The sequence below is a fragment of the Maylandia zebra genome, linkage group LG6 (genome assembly GCF_041146795.1).
Source record: "Maylandia zebra isolate NMK-2024a linkage group LG6, Mzebra_GT3a, whole genome shotgun sequence".
In the NCBI taxonomy this organism is placed as follows: Eukaryota; Metazoa; Chordata; class Actinopteri; order Cichliformes; family Cichlidae; genus Maylandia; species Maylandia zebra.
The window spans coordinates 40,812,846-40,828,667 of record NC_135172.1 but is presented as its reverse complement, the minus strand read 5'-3'; the positions used below and the strand labels follow the sequence as shown (position 1 = coordinate 40,828,667).

General features: G+C 39.8%; 1 protein-coding gene across 4 annotated transcripts in view; it reads right to left on the bottom strand.

Moving 5' to 3' along the window:
- Positions 1–15,822, bottom strand: part of rptor (regulatory associated protein of MTOR, complex 1) — a 209,975-nt gene that overhangs the window by 183,986 nt on the left and 10,167 nt on the right. The window lies entirely within an intron of this gene.

Sequence of the window (15,822 nt, the reverse complement as noted above, 5' to 3'; positions counted from 1 at the left end):
ATTTTGGGGAAAGTAAGATAAAATTCTCCTTTCAGTCATTATTCTGGTAAATTTCAGACAAAACAAACCGATTTTTGTAACACTCAGTGTGACCTACATTTCTTAAAGTAAAAGTAGGAACCATTTTTTTAAAAAACAGACTCCCATTAGTTCCCAGAATTCATATTTAAACTTTAAAAATCATACTGTATACATTATTTATATTTTACCTTGTCAAATCAATAATTTCCCACCCTCTAAGTCTTGTGGTGTGCAAACACAGCTATGTGAGAACTTATCTTTTCACGTTTTGCATTTAAAATGCAAGCAGTGTCTCTGGAGCACATTGTAGTGGCTAATTGTGTGGATGCTTTAAGCATCCACACTATAGAGTTCCTCTTGGGACTTCCGTACACTTTTTGGCACTTAACTACTTCCGCAATTTTCAGCCGATTTTCACCGTTCAAATTTTAAAATATTCTGCTATTTCTGCTAATTCCTGCTATGTCTTTTGGTATTTTTCACTATTATACTTTTTAAAATATTAAGCTTAATTTGTCCCATTGAAATGAATGGGAAACTTCTGCAATTCTGCTAAAATTTGCTTGTTTCTGAAACTTAACTACTTCCTCATATTTTCACGTAGAACAACCATTCAAACTTTAAAATGTTCTCAAATTATTGGGCTATTCAGGTATGATTCAGCTTTTTCAAATCTTTTACCGTTTTACCTTTATGCCTCTTAAAGTTTTCAGTTGCAAAATTGTGATTTTTCACAAAATACATGCGTTGTTATGGTTGCTATTGCACTTGGCTTCCAGTCTGCCACTGAAGGTTTTGCAGTCTTCTCTTCATGTCCGAACAACTTCTTGCTACTTGCTCAATCTTCACTCAACTTCCACAAATTATACATCAAAACGTAGGTATTTTTGCTGGCTTTCCGAAAATGTCACTATCATTGTTGTGGGATTTATAGAATTTTGGCAAATCTCCTCAGACCAACACAAAGTCGCAAAACTCTCCATAGAAAGTCAATGGAGAGCTTGTTCAAAATCACCGCTTGATTTCTGTAATGAGAGGCATATTCGAATCGTCATATCTCCTCAACGAAGCAAAGTTAAGACATAAGGCTTGTCCCAGTATATCTTCAGACACTCCTGACGCTCACAATTCAAGAATTATTTTCTCACCTATTACCGTTCTGAAATGAGTTAGACTTGTTTGAGGGTAGGAAATTCGTCCTTCGCTCCGATTTCTTCAGATTTCAAACTCTGGAAATGAACCACTTTTTTCTCTCGTCATATCTTTTTAATGGATTTCCACAGAGACCTGAAAATTTCCATGATTGTTCACCAAAGCCTGCTGTCTCTTACGGTGAAAGAATGATATTGATACTCCAAATAGATTTAGAGTTAGAAAGCGTTGTTTGAGGGCAAGTCAAGGCAGTTTTTGCTTTGCTCTACTCAGTTATGGTGCATTAGAAGTCAATTATCTTTAATAATTCATATTTTAATGATAAATTGTCAACACTTTAAGATTCCCCCATCTCTTCTGAACAAAACGGTGTAAGAATGACCATTCTAGCCCCTACGGTTAGGAAATTATGGTCATTTATTTGAGGGGAGTCGTCATTATGAGAAATAGACTGCAAAAATCCTGTGTCTCTCTGTGCTGCGTGCACCTGTTTTGGCGGGAAAAAGTGCACAGGCTCTCTGATTGGTGGATTCAAATTCAACAGCTCCAAGAGGCTGCTTGACTGAGCTAGAAACTTACTTCTGTGTCTGTGTGTGTGTGTCTGTGTGTGTGTGTGTGTGTGTGTGTGTGTGTGTGTGTGTGTGTGTGTGTGTGTGTGTGTGTGTGTGTGTGTGTGTGTGAGTGAGTGAGAGAGAGAGAGAGGGGAAGCCTTTTTATGGGATGATCTCATTGTAAGATTCAAATTCAATATATTTAGACTGGTTGACTGAATTGGATCTTGTGTGTGTCTCTCTCTGTGCATGTGTGTTTCCATATGTGTCCATATTTGTGATTGTGTGGCTGTTATATTTTTTTTGCCAATTTATTTCATTTAACAAGTATATTTGAGGGACCCTCAGCATGTTCAGCATTTTTTCAGCTGTCCATTTTGCTTTTCCAATTTTTCTGTTTAAGTTATTACTATTGTGCTAAATCATACTATTTCTGCTATTTTATAAGATTTGTGCTAAATAGTGTATTTCTGTCAAATTATAGTATTTGTGCTAAAACATAGTATTGATTTAAAATTACAATATTCATAGTTCATCACAGTGTCTCTGGTAAATCACAGTATTTCTGCTCTGTTGTACTATTTTTCTAAATCATAGTGTTTCTGTAATGCTTAAGTATTTTTGGCTAAATATATTCTTTCTGTTATCTTATACTATTTCTCCTAAATTCTTGTATTTTTGAGAAGTTATCATGTTTCTGGTAAGTTACAATATTTCTGCTAAGTTCTGCTATGCTATTGTATTTCTGCCAAGTATTATGTTTCCTCTAAGATATTGCAGTTCTGCTAAGTTATTCCATTTTAGCAAAGTTCCTTTGCTTCTGCAAAGTTTTTACAATTTCTGCAACTTTTCAGCGTTTTCAGCTAGTTTTTGCATACAGCTTCAGCTTTAAAGCATCCACACTGCATTTTCGCAGGAAATGCAAATCTTTCTAGTTATTCTTTGAGTTTTATTTTCTAGTTCAGTCTCGAGATTTCTGCTCCACAAGCCGACCTGCCTCTGTCACTGAAACCGCCCAGCAGGTCAAGTGTTTGTTGATGGTTTTGCTTGACCTGCGTCGAGTCACGGTTTCATCATCACGCCGCTCTGTGAATCGAAGCCGGGGGGGGGTGTTTGCTCTGAAACAGACGGCGCTTGAACTTCATAAGGCCCTGTGTGTCATCTTGGCTCCAATTACCTGGAGGTTAGCTACCTGCAGGGTTCCCTCACAGCAGCTCTGTGCCTGAAATCAGGTCAAACTGTGTGAAGTAAAATTTAGTGGTTGCAAAGCTTTGATGTCCACAACCACTTTTTTTATTAATTATGTGATCAGTTGTGCGAAACAGAAAGTTTGTCTCCAATTTACTCTTCAATTCTTTTCATAAGACTTTAATTCTTTATGTTTTACCACTGTTTTCCAATTGATGACAGCTGACTGCTACTACTTTCTCTACAGATTTATTAAGGCTTATTTGTGATTTAGCATCCAATAACCCAGCTAAAGCCGAATGTCTTCGCTTTTTTATGTTTCCTAAATCTTCTTTATTAATATGAAAAACAACAGATTATATTTCTCAATATATATTTTCTGTGGTTCTTTTGTCTGTTCTGTGAATTATTGCAGTGAAAAAGTCACTTGTATCATGTTCATAAATTATTAAACTAGTGATAAAACTCTACTAGGTTTACAAGGAGCCATTGATGGATTGCAGCCACACAGCATTATCGCCGCAGGCTAAATCCAGAAAATTCACGAGCATTACTGAGGGGGGCTCGATGACTGGCCAGCTAGGATCCCAGCGTGGGAGTTTTCCCCTCATAGCCCAGAGGTCTGCTGGATAAACTACAGTTTTCTGACAGCTTTGAGTTGGAGTGAAATTGAGATAAACAGTGGAAAGTCCAATTGGAAGCTCAAAAAGCACATGTATGTGCATCAGTGTTTTTGTAGTGAGTATTTCATGCGTTGTGAATTTCTACAGGGTTAGAAAATTCTAATGTAGTGCATAACTATGTACACAATTACAGAGGTACGATTGTTAATTGCCAGACAGGCATATTGGTAAAATGGTAAATGGCCTGCATTTGTATAGCGCTTTACTAGTCCCTAAGGACCCCAAAGCACTTTACACTACATTCAGTCATTCACCCATTCACACACACATTCACACACTGGTGATGGCAGCTACATTGTAGCCACAGCTGCCCTGGGGCGCACTGACAGAGGCGAGGCTGCCGGACACTGGCGCCACCACCGGGCCCTCTGACCACCACCAGTAGGCAGACATGAGGTTAGTATCTTGCCCAAGGATATTTGGCATGCAGCCAGGAGGCAGCCTGGGATCGAACCACCGATCGGCACATTTCCATCAGAGTCCTCATCACCGTCAATAGTAACGGTTTAAGACGTGCCGCTATGTGCATCACTGTGCTGCTTTAACCATGACAGCCTTGTGGTGCAATAAGAGTGTTAAAACCTCCGCCCAGCTTTGTGCACGTTTTTTTTTCCCTTTTCTCTTGTTTACGACCCTTTTTGGCGTGAGTCTGAAAGGGATTTTTTCGTTTGTTACTGGTTCACATGAAGCATGGCCTGCAATCAAAATCCTATCATTTCCTTGGTTTGGACAGATATGCAGTGGCATTTTACGTACTGTGTCTCCACATTCAGACGGGATGCTTGTTGTTCGAGGTCAAAGTCATTCCTGTTGATTTTCCACAGCTTAGGCAGTGGGACACTTGTTTATGTGCACTGAATGGCATCGCTGAATGACTGCGTGCTCACGTACAACACCATGTAGGGTCAGCGGGATATTTCTAAGTCACCTTTGACAGCAAGCGATAAGATACCATCTCTGTCTGTACATAACTGAGCAGGGTTAAGAGAGCTGTTGTGAAAATAATTAAGGTGGCCTGTGCGTTCCCACTGGCAGAACAAAACACTGTTGTGATAGTGGGACTCAGCAGGACAAGCTCAACAGGTGCGCTCCTCCTTACACACAGATGAGCTCAGTTTCGCTTCACTTCATTCATTTCTACCCGAGCTCCTCAACCCACACTAGGTCCCACAAATGCGAAGTGATATAGAAGTTTTCTGCTTGGCTACACAACAGTATTCACAGAGTAGTCATCCAGTTGCTGTGCAGAACTAAACTAAGATGACAGCTCCATTACAGACATTGCATTGCTCACAGTGGCGTGACATTCCCTGACACTGAAAATAAGACTGGAAGGATTTAAACCTAATGAGGTCAAATCAATGAAATTAACAACAAAAACAAAAAACAAATCAAGTTTGTCTCTTTACATGAATGCAGCTCAGCTTTTAGACTTCACTTTTGCAGGCGAGCCAGATATTAGAGACAAACAATCTCCTTGATCTTATTTTGACAGTCACTTGTAGCTTGTTCACAGACCATTTATTTCCAACTTGGCTTTCCCGTCCAGCAGGCTTGTTGGCCAGGTTTCGACTGTGGCACTCACTGATATCGTTCAGCTGCTTCTCCAAAAAAAAATGAGCTACACGCACGATTAAAGGTACTCCAATGTCACTGTACTGTAGTGGTGCTAGTGAGTACTTGGCAAATTAAAGTACTTGGAGAGTCCAAAGCTGAAAAGTTCTTTCGTGTGCATTTATAAATGCATCTTTAAATCCAATGATATCGCATCAAAGGGGCTTAAAGTATGCCATTACCTCCCTTGTCACCACATCTAGACCATGGTGTGGTTTCTTGGGATGCACTCTATAAAGATTTTTTACGTCCTTCATCTTTCAAAGAAGGATGGTGGCTTTCCTTCAAGCGTAATGTCCCCTGACACACAGCTCAGGACTCAAATTGCAGAAAAGTCAATGAAAACTCGGGCATTTGGAAAGCTATACATTTATTATGTCGGGTTTCCGATTATCTTGTCCAAACCTTCATATCTTTTCATCTAAATCACTTAAAGATAAGAAGCATGCAGTTATTTCTTCTGCTGGGAGTAATTTTACTCTGTTAGCACAACAAAAAACTGTGATCTCCTTATGTGATACACAAGTGCATCTGCCATTTGAATAAATATAGACGACTAAAAGCGGCTGGAGTCCGACTGCCAAAACAAGGTGATTTATCAGCTAATGTGCAGCAAGTGTAGGTATTCTCTGGCAGTCCTGCAAAACACCTACAACAACGGCCTGGGAAAGGACATAAAAACACGCCACAAAGATGCCAGCTCAACTGGGAAGACCCAGATCAGATTTGCCCTTTTTAAAATACAACAGCTGAAATGGCAGCACACTTTAGAGACATTAATCCAAAGTCCGGAGAGAGGTAAAAAGATGTTTCTGTTATAGCAGGTAAAATGTCAAAGAAAACTGCTGAGAAAACTTTAAGGTAATTTTTTTTTCTTTTTTTTTTTTTTACACCACCAACTAACAAACGCCAAAGAAAAGCATCAGCCTTGTCAGTTCAGGAAAACTGCAAAAATGCATATAATTAAGATCATAGTGTAAACAGCCCTGATGAAATTATTTGTTTCCATTCAGCTTCCCACGCAGATAATTTATAATCCATTCAATACAAATTTGCATGAGAATAATGGAGATGAATGAGGGACAGCGTTTCTTTCTGTTCCAGCTCAACACTGCGATACAACATGGCATTTGAGTGTGACAGTACGCAGATGTGCGCCAAATTATTTCTACTGATTTATCTGCTTGTTTATTCCACTTATTATCCAATGCACAGTGAAAACAAAGACCAGTACTCCTGCATCAATTTGGTTTTTCTGGTTGGCCATCAGATATAATGGTGTCAATCTTCATGTGGCTTGTGTAAATGAGTTCCTAGCCTTGGGGTGGTGGTGGTGGGGCTTTCAGGCCTAATTGTGTAATTACTACTGGCATAAATAAAGTGAAAGTAACTTATTTTAAACTGTGAAATATCGAGGTGTCCTCATTCCCTTAATGTTGGTTATTTGCTGAATGGAGACCACGGGGACAAACATGAAAGTGCAGAATTTGCAGTTCCTTCAAAGGCTCAAAAGGAAAAAAAAAGTCAAAGCTCACAGAAAAATGCCAACTTTACAGCAGATATATTAACAGACTGGTACCTAAAAAGTAAAAATTAAAATATAACAAGCAAAAATACTGCTAATCAACGCCTTTGAAACAAGTTGTAAGTCGAGTTGTATTAAGGCCATTATAGCAGGTCATGGCCTCTTTGAGTGAAAGATGTAGCTGTTGGGAGTTTGGTTACTCAGCTGAAATATTTTTAGTATGTATATATTTTTGCACAGCAAGCCATATTATTTGTCAGATAACATAGCATTAGCTGGTAATTTGTCCCTACATAGTCTTTTATTTACAGTCAAAGACATTACACACAGAGATATAGAACACAACAAACTATATAAATAGGCATTCATTCATTTTGTTTGTTTATTGTTTTTAATGTGTGCTCATCTCCTGAGCTCCATCAGTGGATTATCAACAGTCATCGACTGACAGGTGATCATATATTGGGAGCTAGATTTGCATTTAAGAATGACCTTTATTCAGTAAACATCGCACAAATTCATATTGATCAAAAAATGAGGTCAAGTATTTTCAAAGAGTTTACACTCCACGTAGTAATAATGTTCTTAAATGAACTTCAATAAACAACCTTGTTGGTGATTAAACCAGGCCGTGCTCTTCTAACATGTTTACTTGTGAAGGAATGAATCATCAATAATCATTGATTTTAAACTGTTATGTTGAATGCAAACTGTGTACAAACACAAACTTGAGTGTCTGTTACACTTTGATCTGGACTATATTTCAAAGGTCTTATTTGTCTGGAAGTAATATTAAGGTATTATTAGGTGCTTCAGTATATACATATACGCATACACACACATGGGTATGTGGCACGGGGCATGTGAGAGAGTATATATATTCTTCAGAGTTCAGGCTGACTAAGGTTCAAAGAGAGCAAGGATTGGCAGAGCCTCTCCGACTGTGAAAAAGGAAAATAACCTTTTGACCCTGAACAAGTGGTTCGTTTATCATCAGATAGGTGGCAGTGGGCTGTTAATTTGCTTGTTAGCACTAATCTGAGTGAAAAACTCAACCAAAATTAGATAATAAAGGCATACTGGCCCTCGTGGATTTCCAATAATATCATGGAGAAGTGAGAGAAGAATTAAGTAGTTAATTCTTTCCTTTGTACAGTCTGCTCTTTTAGTGGGATAAATAAAAAGGGGTGAAACAGAAGAGGGAGTGGGAGGGAGATAAAGTCTGTACGTGCAGCTCAGTGTGTGCTCATGTCTTCCTGTTTCAGCTCTGTAGATATAAGTGGTTGCTGTCCTGCTCTCATTAACTACACGTGACTCCGGGGGATTTTCCTGCCATTTCTATCCAGGCCCTTTAAGACTCCCATACAGCCCCGAGCACCACCTGCTATGTCGATCAATGGACCCTGATTAATCCATTTGTTAGGCCCGCCATAAATTAAGGTTATTAAGATGGTGGAGCGCATTGATCGTGTGCCATAGCAGCAACAGGTCAGATATTGGACGCTTAATCTTAAAATCCAGAAAAAGGCCAAACGTCACTATACATTGATCTGCTTTTTAAATATAAAGACTACGTTTTGGAGATCAAAAAGTTGCAAATGTGGCAGGTACATTAAAATGGAGGAAAGAGTGTTTACTATGTTATGAATTACTGTAAACGGGAAGCAAGGAGACAAAAAGGAAATGGACCCATACATGGCTGGTAGAGGCGGACAAAGACTGTGTTGTTCAGTGAAGTTTTATAGTTTTCCACAGCTGCATTTTCATTGTAGACGACAATAAAGCACAACACAAAAGAAACTCTAGTGGGAAATCACGCCGCTCAGCTGCCCGATATTTCCATCGTGATTCTAAAGTTACTCACGGGTGGCTTCATCTCTACAACATTACATTCATCTCTATACAACAGTCTTTAAAGACATCAAGGCCTTTTTGCAGATGTAGGAGAGCTCAGGTGAACAGGTGAACCACCAGTGGATGCTTGCCTGACTCTACAAGCTAATAGTAAGCTAGTGGTAAACTGCACCTCTATTATCATCGTCACCGTCATTAGTGAAAAAGTTACCTATTTTATAAACGCACAATAACTTATACAACCTATAAAAAAGGTTAATTCTTTGTTATCTAAGCCTGTGCTTTTTATCTGTGGCACCATGACAGATCGTCAGGTGTGCCATGGGAAATTATTTCACGTCACTTAATTAGTCTATAAAATGATTATTTAATTACTGCAAATAATCGGCCATTGTTGAGCATCTGTGTCTTTGATGCAGTGACTGGCAGAATAATAAAATACTCTTTCATGTTCGTGTGAAGCAGCATGTAGCGCAATAATGAATTTGTTGAATTAAGACAACAGACAGTGATGAGACATAACAACAATGGATAAATATTTGAAAAAGAAAAAATGAAGACTCCCAACTGGGGCCGGACAAATTGATAATACAGGTGAAGTGTCTGGCATGAGTGGTGGTCCAATCAAAGCAAAAACTGTGAGCTCGAGGCAATCCAGCGAGCGTTGTTTGTCTGGGTTTCCTTTCACTGGAGATCCAGCTGCACCAACTCTGTTATGCTTAGTGTGCAGAGAAAAGCTTAAATGCAATCTGTAAGCTAAACATCTGCTACTTCAAAACAAAAACGAGGACTATTTCCTTCAACTTCAAAGAAAACACTAAGAAACAGGTAACTTAAATGAGAAAAGGTCTCCCAGAGCTCTAAAAGCAAGCTGCTTAGTAGCGAATTTGAAGCCAAATCTCAAAAACAAAAAAATATCAGCTCATATCAGAATGTCTTGAGCATGGAGAACGTCTGTATGAGCAGTCGTGGACGACATAGCAAAGGCTTCGTTAGCAGAGAGAAAGAGATCCAGTGCTGGATCTTGCCCCACGAGGCGAGTGTCTGTGTTTGATGATTTGCACACTTGTTGCTCCTTAAGAACTGGCTGTGGCGCAGCAAAGTACCGACTTGTGTTTGACCAACAGCGTTTTTGACTGATGACGGGTGCGATGATGCAAAGCTGTTTCAAGTTATGAGTGGTGTGCAAAGGCCGGCACAAATGCTAGATATATTTCAGCATATGAATGAACTGAACACATAAATGCAAGGCCAAAATGAAAACCTACTCACAAGCACAGACAAAATGGATTTTGTTCAAAAGGTGCACCTCTGGCAATAACATCTAGAAAGTGCCATCCTTTGGCATGTTCCCACTCACTCCAAAATGGCAAGCAAATTTCAACAATGCTGCACAGTGAGAGATGATAGAAAAGCATCTAAACACTCTTTAGAAGTTGTCGTTTTATTTCCCCTCACTGTCACTGAATGACTTGACTGGGGCCGAGAAAGCAGCAGTTTATGGAAAGGATAAGACAGTATAGGACCAGGAGAAACCAGCATAGCTGCCATAAAAACTCAAAAGAGAGCGAGCTACTGAGAGCTATTGAGGAAGAGCTTCATGTGCCATCAATCCATTTTCTTCCACTTATTCAATTCAGTGTCGCAGGGGGGGTTGGAGCTTATTCCAGCTGCCAGAGGACAAGAGGCAGGGTACACGCTGGACAGATTGCGAGTTTTTCACAGGGCTAACACAGAGAGACAACCATTCACACCTACAGCCAAGTTAGAATCACCAATTAACCTAATCCCACTAACTGTGTGTCTCTGGACTGTGAGAAGAAGCCGGAGTACCTGCAGGGAACCCGCAGAGACATAGGGAGAACATGCAAACTCCACACGGCCAATTGATAGATTCAAAAAGAGGACGTTCCCGCTGTGAGGCAACAGTGTTGGCTTCATGTGCACATTTCTTCCATTCCTGCCAGTATATCAGCTTTGTGATCATCTAAACAGGGCTAGGTTTCACATCGAGTGAATAGAACCAAATAGAAAGAGTAAGGCCTCGATTCTACTCTGTTGCGGACACAGACAGTTGGAGACCCGATAACCGAGCCGTCATCCCGTTTACACAGCTTGAAGAACACCACATGTGTAGATGCTAGTTATAATGTAAATTATGGAGTTCTTTTCCTAACAGTCACAAAGAAAGTCACACAAAAAATTTCGCATTGACCTTCACAATCCACATTTGACAATAACATTTACTTCACACAATTTGCCATTTTATAACATTTTTGGTTGGTGGTGTGTTGCTAGACATTTTTCACCTACATGACATATGTCAATGCAACCAGTACTGTGGCAAACATGATTGACCAATAGAATTGGGACTACATATTCATATGGAGACATCTATTTACAGAGATTACGGTCAAATAGTGAAAGTATGAGATTGGAAAAGTTAAGTTGCCCGTTAGGACAAAGTCGGACCATTTCAACAATCACCAAGTCGCCCTCTGAAATACCGACAACCTGCCCAAGGTCCACCCTGTCTAGTACCCTATGCTAATGTTGTAAATGGCCGTCTCCAATTACATGTGTGTGTCTAGTCATTAGTGGGGTTTCTCTTGTCATGTTTTATTTGCACTTTGAGCCAGGTTGAAAAATAGAAGCTAAAGAAATAGCTGGAAACATGTAGGAAAAAAAAACAACTGTCACACACACTTTGTCCAAAAACCTCTCATGTTTAGCTGTTTTTTTGTAAAAAAAGATAAGAATGTTAGCCTTTTTTGCAGCTATAGGGGATTTATGGCATCACTCTTGGCTGGAAGCAGTGCTTAAACAATGGAAAAAATACAAACTTTGTCCAAAAACCTCTCATTTTTAGCTGTTTTCCACTTTTTCTTTGGTCATTTTAGCCTTTTTGGCCAGGGTGAAGGGAGTATCTGCCATCAAACAAGAAGACAGCCGCATGTAACTACGACGGTGTTTGCTAGTTCACCTTACGTGCATTAATGTAATAACGTGGTTAGCCTACTCAACGTAAATTACACACGAACAACATTAAGCTACTCACGCAGAGAAGAATGGCTGCTGCTGCCATCATCATCCTCATCATTTCTGCTACACTGGCAGGGCTAGGGGCCAGGACACTACTCTTTGGGTTTTTGGGGGATGTTGCTAACTCCGGGTCCGATAACAGGCAACCCACCCATCGAGCACATCTACTGATGTGCTCGATGTGAGGTCTCGCAGCAAGCTATCAAGTAGGGCGAATTTCTCGGCTTTTAACAAAATGCTATACGTCACCAGGTGTTTCATCAGATTCGAGGTGTTACCTCTTTTGCACGGTATCACCTTAAAGCACTAGGGCAGGGATAGCTCAGTAGGTAGAGTGGTGGCCCCATGATCGGAAGGTCGGGGGTTCGATTCCCCTGAGGTACCCCTGAGCAAGGTACCGTCCCTACACACTGCTCCCCGGGCGCCCAGTGGCTGCCCACTGCTTCACTGAGTGAATGGGTTAAATGCAGAGAGGGATTTTCCCCACGGGGACCAATAAAGTACACTTTCTTCTTCTTTCTTCTTCTTGTTGCAGGCTGCTGAGTTTGCATCTTTTGCTGTGAAGTACAGCCAGACTTTTGACCGCTTCGCTTTGGGCATTTTTAATCTGTAGCTCTGCTCTAAAAGAACGTACATACCTGGGCCCGCCTACTATCCTTGCAAAGGTAAAATGATTGGCTAGAATCCAAAGTGTATGACATCTCAGGAAAAAAAGCACCGAAATAAAGCACCAAAATGTGCGCTGCTTTTCTGGTTACTACTGCTTGCCATAACGGCACTGGATACCGGTACCCATCCCTACTGACGTCACTAGCCGTGTCTGGGCCCAAACTACGCTTCAGGTCCTAAAGTCAAACGAACACTGCGGGATCACTGAGTTGAGATTAAATAGAACAAGACACAAAGCATTGAAACAAGTTAAAATCACAACAACCTTATTAAACGCAGAGTAGTTTGGACCCGGAAGCAGGATTCATCATATCATCACTTAAAGACCGGATAGCTGCATTTATGTGTAAAAAGTGATCTGGTGCTTATGTAGCGCTTTTCTACTCTACTTCAGCACTCAGAGCACTAAAAAAGATTTTGGCATAGTTTAATAAACTTATTTGGTATTTTGACATTAGTTCTATTGAACAAGGCTGATGCTATTTCCTACCAGACAGAAAGCCAAGACAATATCCCACATCACACTGTTTACTTGCCAAACCTTCTACATCCATCTCAACCACAAGAGAATGACTGATACAGTTCATCAGTCTTCATGGCAAATGAAAACATCACCATTATCTCTGCACTAATTACAGTAACATAAAGAGGAAACACAAGATGGTGGAATGGAGATGCACTCATATCAATGCAATACTGTTTTTGAATTTCTTGGAAGTGTCAAAAAAAGAGTGTAACCTCATCAAAAAAAAACAAAACTTCTGTTCTTTCCTGACAGCGTTAATATTCTGCTCCTGACAAGTCGGGACGTTGTTAACCAACTGGTATTTAATTTGGAGCTAGCAGTTTAATGGAATTTGCAGATATTTAAGCAAAGTCGCTGTTTTAATCAACGTAAAATCGTTAGCGTGCAATTCTTTTTAGCACCTTGCAAATACATTCTGTTTTCATGGCTCGGTAGCTAAAAGTCTATATGCTCCCTAATGAACTGCACGCATTGATTGAATTCAACTAATGAAGCAGAAGTAAAACCAGCACAGCCCACCTGTCTTGTTTCCACATTATTATTATTATTGTTATGAGCTTGGATATTGATGACTTATTGATTTCATTATCGTTAAGCTGAAAAACGCACCATGTCTGGAAACCAGCAGGGAAAGAAAGGAGACATTTAATTGAATCGTATGTGTGTGATCAATAGTCAGAGAAACGTGTGTTATAGGTCATTTACCAACCAATACAAACCACAAAGCTATAAAAACCAAGCATTACTCCCATACTCCCTGCCATATAATAATGAATTCCTAGAAAACACATTTAATTTGGTGATCAGAGTCCTGAAAAAAAGAAAAGATTGCCTTGAGCCATGTGTAAATCCAAAACAAAAAGGTCGCTAAACTGCCCGATAAGTCCATTAAAATCTTAGACGGGGAAAAGAAAAGAAAAAAAAAAAAAAAAAACCTCAGGCCTTTTTTTTTTTTTTGAAAAGTTGCTACAACAATTCAATATTCTGCTTTGACTAAATGTTACAACAACAATTTTTTGTCACTACAACAAAGTAACAAAAAACTCATTGCTGACAATTTTAAAACGCTGTCACACCATCATGGAGGAAAATCAGTGAAAAATGAAGCCACACTTTACTTGTATCTCCAAAATCTGATGTCCACAGACATGTCGAAGGACGAGTCACATTCTGGGTTTGATATAAGATGTGAAAACTACATGAAAGACAGGGAAACCAGCTCTTTCCAGCTGGTGTAGCTTTGCTTTTGTCTTTTGATCAGCAGTAATAAAAAAAAAACACAAGGGAAAATAAAAATGCACAAGTACAAAATCAAACTACCTCCCTACACTGTGTTAACAGTGTATTGCATTATGAGCAAAATAGTAGGGCTGCACGATTTTGCATAAAATGAGAATCACGCTTTTTTGGCTTAGAATTGAGATCACGATTCTCTCACGATTTTCTTTTCCAGTATAAATATTTATTGCACTTATTAACTGCACATCAACTTCGTAACAGTTGAGACTGAAGATAAAAACAATAAATAAACATAAAAACAACAAATGTCTCACGTTTTGTTGTTGCCGCAAAATGTTGTACTGCTTGAAATTCCGTCTCCACCGTTGCTCGACGCTGCGTGTATAGAGCAGGTAGTGCAACAATAGAAAAATAGTTGCGGGACGGCACTGTGTAGTGTTTGTCTAGGGTGTTGATCATTTTCCTAAATCCCTTGTTTTGCACAGTGTTGATGGAGCCATATCTTTGGTCAGGTGATAAGTAATAGTCTCCGTAATTTCTTTGTGCCTGCGGGAGTTCGACGTGTTTAGGGAAGTGCTGTATAAGGTTCCCGTTATTGATGTTTGGGTGGTTGACCGGGACGGATTTTCTCCTGTCACTTTCTCGTCATCCCTGACGTGCTCTCCGTTGTTTTTTCCCTGCTAATTTTAGCAGCCAGCTTCTGTATCACGTGGTATAAGGCTCCGCCCTTGTCATTTGTTGAGCAGGAAGAGTGAGCGCTTGTTTTCATGCAGATTACGTCCCGGATCAAAATGCGGTACAATCGTCGTCGTTTTCTTTTTTTTCTTTTTTTTTTTTTTTAAATCGTTGTCATTTGGAAATGAGATCGCACATAAGTATGAATCGAGATCGCGATTTTCTAACAATTAATTGTGCAGCCCTACAAAATAGAGTTCAATATTTTTCATTTTTAACACTGGAAGGTTTGGCCTTTTCATCTTTATGCAGAAACTGACAGGCAAGATAGGATCAAATTAAGTGTTGTTTCTACTAATGCGTCTAATGCGACTTCTGTAAAGTGCAGTCTGATGGCTGAAATTGGGTGTATAAATGTATTTTCCATATTTTTTAGATTCTACACAAGTTTTTGACAGATTTCTAAAATATTTGTCGTCTTGTTTTTATGACAGGCAGTCTAATAAGTTTGTTAAACACTGTATCCAGAATGATGTGTAAAGGGGTCGATATGAACTTCTCACCCACCCGCTGATGATGCTGTACATATCCTGTTTAGCTGTAAAATTAATGCTGATCTGCCTTCATGCCCAACAACCTGAACCAGTCCTAAAAACAAGCACAATGAGGCCATTCCTGTGACAGACAGGCTATCGAGTCGGGGCAGGGTTTCGTCAGCGTTTACGAAGAAACTGTTACACTATAAGAGGACAAGTTTGCATCAACCAGTCTAACGTCAAACCGCTTGCAGCTCAACAAGGGATTGTGAAGCATGACAGGTAGGAAGCGAAAAGTTCCTGTGCATGCATGACAGCTCAAGTTTCATGCTGCTTTGAGACAGTTTATCTATCATTCAAAACAATATTTAAAGCCCTGATGCCATTACATGTTTTAATATAAATGCAAAAGAAAATAGAAGTCTCTTTGGGAAGGACGGTAGGCAGCGGGGCAAAGCTCACAAACTGTCAAATCCCTGCAGTGTAGTGGTGGCAGCGTCGTGACATGAGGTGTTTAAGGAAGAGAGAATTTAAGGAAAGGAAGTTT